This window comes from Myxocyprinus asiaticus, chromosome 30 (assembly GCF_019703515.2).
Source record: "Myxocyprinus asiaticus isolate MX2 ecotype Aquarium Trade chromosome 30, UBuf_Myxa_2, whole genome shotgun sequence".
In the NCBI taxonomy this organism is placed as follows: Eukaryota; Metazoa; Chordata; class Actinopteri; order Cypriniformes; family Catostomidae; genus Myxocyprinus; species Myxocyprinus asiaticus.
In genome coordinates this window covers 11,037,406-11,043,405 of record NC_059373.1, presented here as the reverse complement: position 1 = coordinate 11,043,405, position 6,000 = coordinate 11,037,406, and the positions used below count along the sequence as shown (strand labels likewise).

At 38.6% G+C, this 6,000-nt stretch overlaps 1 protein-coding gene across 2 annotated transcripts in view; it reads left to right on the top strand.

The window, feature by feature from the left end:
- Positions 1 to 222: 222 nt before the first annotated feature.
- Positions 223 to 6,000, top strand: part of arhgef1a (Rho guanine nucleotide exchange factor (GEF) 1a) — a 66,737-nt gene continuing 60,959 nt past the window's right edge. For both annotated transcript variants that reach the window (XM_051663984.1, XM_051663983.1), the window contains exon 1: positions 223 to 427. The gene's annotated coding sequence lies outside the window, so the exon portion shown is untranslated. The remainder of the gene's footprint in view (positions 428 to 6,000) is intronic.

Below are 6,000 nucleotides of genomic sequence, written 5' to 3'. Positions count from 1 at the left end.
CCAGCCAGATATATAGATAGATAGATAGATAGATAGATAGATAGATAGATAGATAGATAGATTTGGAGTGTTGATATGATCATCTATCCGCAGTCTAGCGCAGCACATCTGGACCTACAGTGTCGTCATTCATGTGGGCGTGGCGTCTGCGCTGGTCAGAGCAGGGGCCACGAGAGCGCGCACAGTAATTCCCGGCAAACGAGCGCAAAATGAAATGTACTTTACAAGAGTTTGTCCGGGAATGTCATGACTAAAAACGTTTCCACGCCGCCCGGCTGACGCGAACACAGCAAGGGGATTTATTTAGTTAGGTAGTTAGTTTGTAAAGATAAATGAAACTTCAAGAAGCTCGAAGAGAGTCTGTCTTGGTGAATAACTGACGAAAATAAGTGTGGATCGATTACAAGCCGGACATCACAACGGACAGGTAAGCTTCAAAGTTGTGCCGAGCCGTTTTTTATTTTTATTTATTTTTTTTATTAAGTGGGAGCACTTAACGATTGTGTTTTCTTGAAAAAGAAACGGAAAGGTGATGTATTTAATAGTTCTGAAACCAGGAACAGTTGGACGCCGGTTGGTTCTTTGACCATTTTAAGAAGTGGCTACTCAACCATCTACACCACTACGTAACCGATATTTATTTTTATTTTATTTATTATTTTTTTAATTCAGAGAAACAAATAATTTAATTCGTTATGTTTTACTGTCCTGCGCAACTTGCGTAACTTTTCGCACTTGTAAAATCCAGTCGCGCGCAGATAACAAACACAACGCGCCGTGTTTCATCACACATACGATTTATTCACATTACTCTTAAAGTGCTATAAGATACTTAATCGCGCGCGTGCATGTGTGCGCGCGCACCCTTTCTATATTCTTTCGGACAGACAAGGCGAAACAATGACAGAGTGAAGAAAGGGGATTAGAAGGAAATGCTGTTTGGATGTTGAGAATGTGTAATTGAGTGTGTGTGTGTGTGTGTGTGTGTGTGTGAGAGAGAGAGAGAGAGAGAAATCACTTTGTGGCTGTGCTTATATCTGTAAATCTCCAGGGGCCCCTGTGCTACCTGAGACCTTTGTGAGGGCCTGCTGGTTTTCTTGCACATGGAGTGCTGTTTAAAAACATGACTTCATGGAGAGAGAGAAAGGAGAGGGTGAGAGAATGAGCAAAGAGGATTGAACCATGGAAAGCTAGGCGAGGGGTGATAAAGGCCAGAAAAGATCAAGTAATTTACATCAAGTCAGGATCAAACCATTCTTGCAGTGGAGATGCAAGTGAGATACAGTAGATGTAACTTGTAAAACAGACAGAGATAAGGTCCCTCCCTAGTTTTAAAGAACGCATAGCCTAATAACCAAATCATATTTCTGTATGTGTAATAACCTCATATACTGTACGTATTTCTTTGAACTTAAATGTAATTCATTCATTCATTTGAATTAGTATTATGTATTTTGATTCCTGCCTTGATTGTTGGGGTAAACTACAAGGGAGAAAGCAAGAACATGTCATTAGCATTGTTATTCTTGAGCAAAAAAAGCTGAATGAAAAAGGGACAAGAAAATGGCAATGACATGAATGGAAAGTAATAGGCTATGAAATATTGAAAATGTGGGAATAGGGCGTGCTGAGTGACTCCAGCCAGGTCTCCTAAGCAACCAAATTGGCCCGGTTGCTAGGGAGGGTAGAGTCACATGGGGTAACCTCCTCGTGGTCACTATAATGTGTGGTTCTCACTCTCGGTGGGGCGCGTGGTGAGTTGTGCGTGGATGTCGCGGAGAATAGCGTGGACCTCCACACGCGCTACATCTCCGTGGTAACATGCTCAACAAGCCACGTGATAAGATGCGTGGATTGACGTCTCAGACACGGAGGCAACTGAGATTCGTCCTCCGCCACCCAGATTGAGGCGAGTCACTACGCCACCACGAGGACTTAGAGCGCATTGGGAATTCCAAACTGGGGAGAAAAAAGTAGAAAATAAAAAAAAGCCCCCCCCAAAAAAAGAACGAAAATGTGGGAATGATGGACAAAAGTTAGGTCAGTGAACCTGGAAATTGTAGGTGGCATGTGTCTCAAAAAGTGTGTTTAGATTGCAGTTGTCGTCATTAAGTGGGTGATAGTGTGTTGTTGTTAACATGGATTACAAACTGCAATATTAAATGGATTTAAAGGCACAGGGTTCCATTAAAGCAATATTCCAGGCTCAATACAAGTTAAGGTCAATCAACAGCATTTGTGGCATAATGTTGATTACCACAAAATCTAAATCATACACAAAAATCTAAAAAACAATGATTGTAAACAACTTTACAGCTCAAATGATACACAGGTTTTAACAGAATTAATGTAAGTGCTTTTGTAAAATTAAAAGCTTCCCACTTCCATTGTAAGTGCCTTACTATAACCTCGATTTCTGCTGTTTTTAAAGAAAAAGAGGGACGAATCGAAATCATTATTTGTGGTAATCAACATTATGCCACAAATGCTGTTGATTGAGCTTAACTTGTATTGAACCAGGAATATTCTTTTAAATCTTACTAACGTAATAAGCTTTGTTTCTCAGGAACCATCAATCTGATCATTCACAATGTGTGTGATGATTTGGTGATGATTGCCGTCAGATATCTGACTGAAATGAGTTCCTTCCCTTTGATAAAAGTGTCAGTGTCTTTGATCTTTTGACCTTTCAATGTTCCTTACTCTTGTGACCTTATAATTATCATAGAGCTGGTTTTGATATTACATGATGTATTTATGTATTTTGAGAGTTTGTGTGTTTCATGGGTTCTTGAGTTTGACCTTACAGGAAACTTTTAACCTCGGCAAACAGAGATCTAGTCATTAGTAAGAGCTGTTCAGCATGCTTAAAAGTTCTGTATTACTCAGAAGAATCCCCTCTGAGACTACATGCACCCTTCTTCACAGCAAATGAGAAAAGGAAGAGCAGAGAATTAGAATGGGGGTGACACAAAAGGAAGGGGTAGAGGGCATGTTTATAGTCACTCTGGGTGACTGACAGCACACAAGGTGGCGATGGGGGTGGACACCCCATGTGTGATGGGAGGAAAATGGCACATACAGGGAAGATGAAGGAAAACAAGGAGAGATGTAGTCTTAAACTCCAGTTTTCTTATCATTTAATAACCATATAAGTCTGTAAAGTTGTGCCACCATATCCAAAATTCTATATAAATGATTCCATCATTATTCACTCACCCTCATGTTGTTCCAAAAAAAACCCTATGTGAGATGAGATGCTTTGAAGAATGTCTAAGCTGAGCTGCTATTTTCCATACAACTGATCTTAAAGGAGACACACAAGAAACAAAGGCCTTTGGCATTATTGACATCAAAATTGCCGCACTGCATTTCCACGCGGCAAGTTTGAATACGCATAAGTGCAAATGAGTTTAGAGAGCTACACAACAGTGCCATGGCAACTCGTAAAAATTCGTACAAGATGGCGAAATCGTAAGATATTGGACGACTTGGCTCGTACAAAAAAGTACAACTTTCATTCCCATGGAGTACAACCAATCAACAAACAGAATTACAAATCGATACAATACAGACATTGAATTTTAGCTAGCCTCCTATCCAAAACGTTTAGGTTTGGGTTAGGGGTTAGACTTATGGTTAGGTTTGAGTAAAGGGTTAAATTTGGGGAAATTTGTAATAACATTGTTTGTCTATTGAAATAAAAGTTGAATGTTTTTTGGATGAGCCAACTGGTGCGATTTCTTACGTATAAGGCAGGTCCTCACACAAAGCTATAGATGCTTTCAGAATATTTGGAAAATAGCACACTAGTTGCATGGACTACTTTATGATACTTTTATGATACTTTTATGGTATCTTTCGGGAACTTGACAGCCACTGGCTACTTTATGCTTTTGTTGTATGGAACATTTCGCAGTGTAACTCAAAGGCTCTGTTTTGGATGTTAATTCAGTTGCTAACAGTGACCAACGTTAGGGCGAGTCATGAACTGAGCTGACTGTGACAGTGATGCACATGCAATCAGCCCTGATACGGCACATGCATGCGTTCACACTCACACAAATACACAGCTGGCGACCTATACTTCACCTTAACTTAATACAGATATCCTTTTTCCCATTGTCTGGCATGTTTGCTCTGTGGGAGAGTGCCCAAGTGTGAACATGACATCAGTGTGTTATGAAAGAAGGGTGGGGAATAAAAACATAGACTATAAGGAATCGCAAAACAAAGAGGCGAACGTGCGGGGGAAGCTGTGTGACAAACTTAGAGTAGCATTTAAATGTGAAGTGGGTCATTTTTTATGTTCAAATACTTTCTTCTATACCAGTTTCATATGCATAACAGATAACTATAAGGTTATTTGTAGGTTGATTTTCCCAAAAAGTGTAAACACTCTTGACTAGCCCAACGCAGCAACATTTGAACAACCAGTGGTGTGAGTTTGGGGCGGGGATAACTGTTTGTTCAACTTAAGGCAGACAGTCACAGTGTTTGGGAAACCTGTTTGAAAACAGTCATTATTTTTCAGTTCTGTTCGGTGACACTAATAGTACAGAAATTACACACTTCACCTTAAATGAGTTGTTGCCTCTGAGCAAAAACTATATCAACCCACAAAGGCATGTGATTTATACAGAGTAATGAACAATCAAAGCTCTGTGAATTTATGTACATGTTTTCTTTTTTGGTTATACTTTAACTTCAATAACATCAAAAACATTTGATAAAAATCGACTGTCCACCAACATGCCTCTATTGAGCAAGGAAACGGGTGGAAATTTGATCTGTTTATTGTTTGAAGCTAAACTGAAAGTTAGGGTGGATATCGAGTAGAAAGAAGGAGGGGGGCAATGAGGAAAATGTAAGAAGAACTAATAAATGTTTCACCTAGAAGGGTGGTGGAGAGGCCCAGGAGTGACGGAGGAGTGAAAGATAAAAAAGGAGGGGTAAGAGGGTGTATGAAAGACAAAAAAGGTGCTGTTCTGGTGTTTTTTGAAGGGAAAAACATAGAGCTGGCTGCTTTCATAGTGAGATAAGATTATTATGGTGTTATCAGTAATCTTGTGATAGTTCACTCTGGAATTTTAAATGTGATGAAAATGCTTAGACATCTTTGTCAAGCAGATGTCACAAGTCCAAAATGAACTTTATGCCATATCTGCCAATGGCGAATTAATTTTGCCATATATATATATATTTATATATCTTTATTTATTAAAATAAATATATATTTTGTCCCTATGAAAATGGGATTATTTAGCAGTTTTTTCCTTGCAAATGATAGACAGACAGCTGTTTTCAGGCCAGTGTAGGTGTATAGTCCACATATGTTTTGCCCATGAATTCTGGAAATGAAAAAACATCTTGGATAAACTCATGAATTGTGATCATTCGATATTGGCCAGCCAATTAATCAGCCAATATTTTGACATTTTGACATTTTCTGCATCTTCCAACAGATGTGTTAGTTGTCCCCAAAATCTACCAAGAGCTTCATCAATGGTAAAAACAATTTCAGATTTGTGTGTGTGTGTGTGTGAATATTTGATACATATTTTGTGAAATAAGTGTTAATTTTGTGTAAGTGTAAATGCAAGTGTAAGTTTAATTTTGTGTAAGTCTAATTTGCTTGATCACATTGTATTATTTTTACATCGTCATTATATCAGTCATTGGCCATCTCGCAGCTGCAAACTAGCCTCATAGAATGAACGTTACTATAACTACATTTTTGCAAACTGACTTTTACGTGCCGAATTATGTTTCACCGGAGTTTCCTAGAGAAATTAACACTAGAGGTGCTACAACAACTGAGCGTTTTATTCACTTTCACACAAATCATGACTATACTGACTGATTATGACTTTATAAACACTTATTTTTCACACTATTACTTAAACACTGCTATGTTATAAAGCATCGAAACACTTTCACTATAACACATCATTTGAAAAGTGTTCCATTTTAATGCTTGTATTACATACTCACCTATAT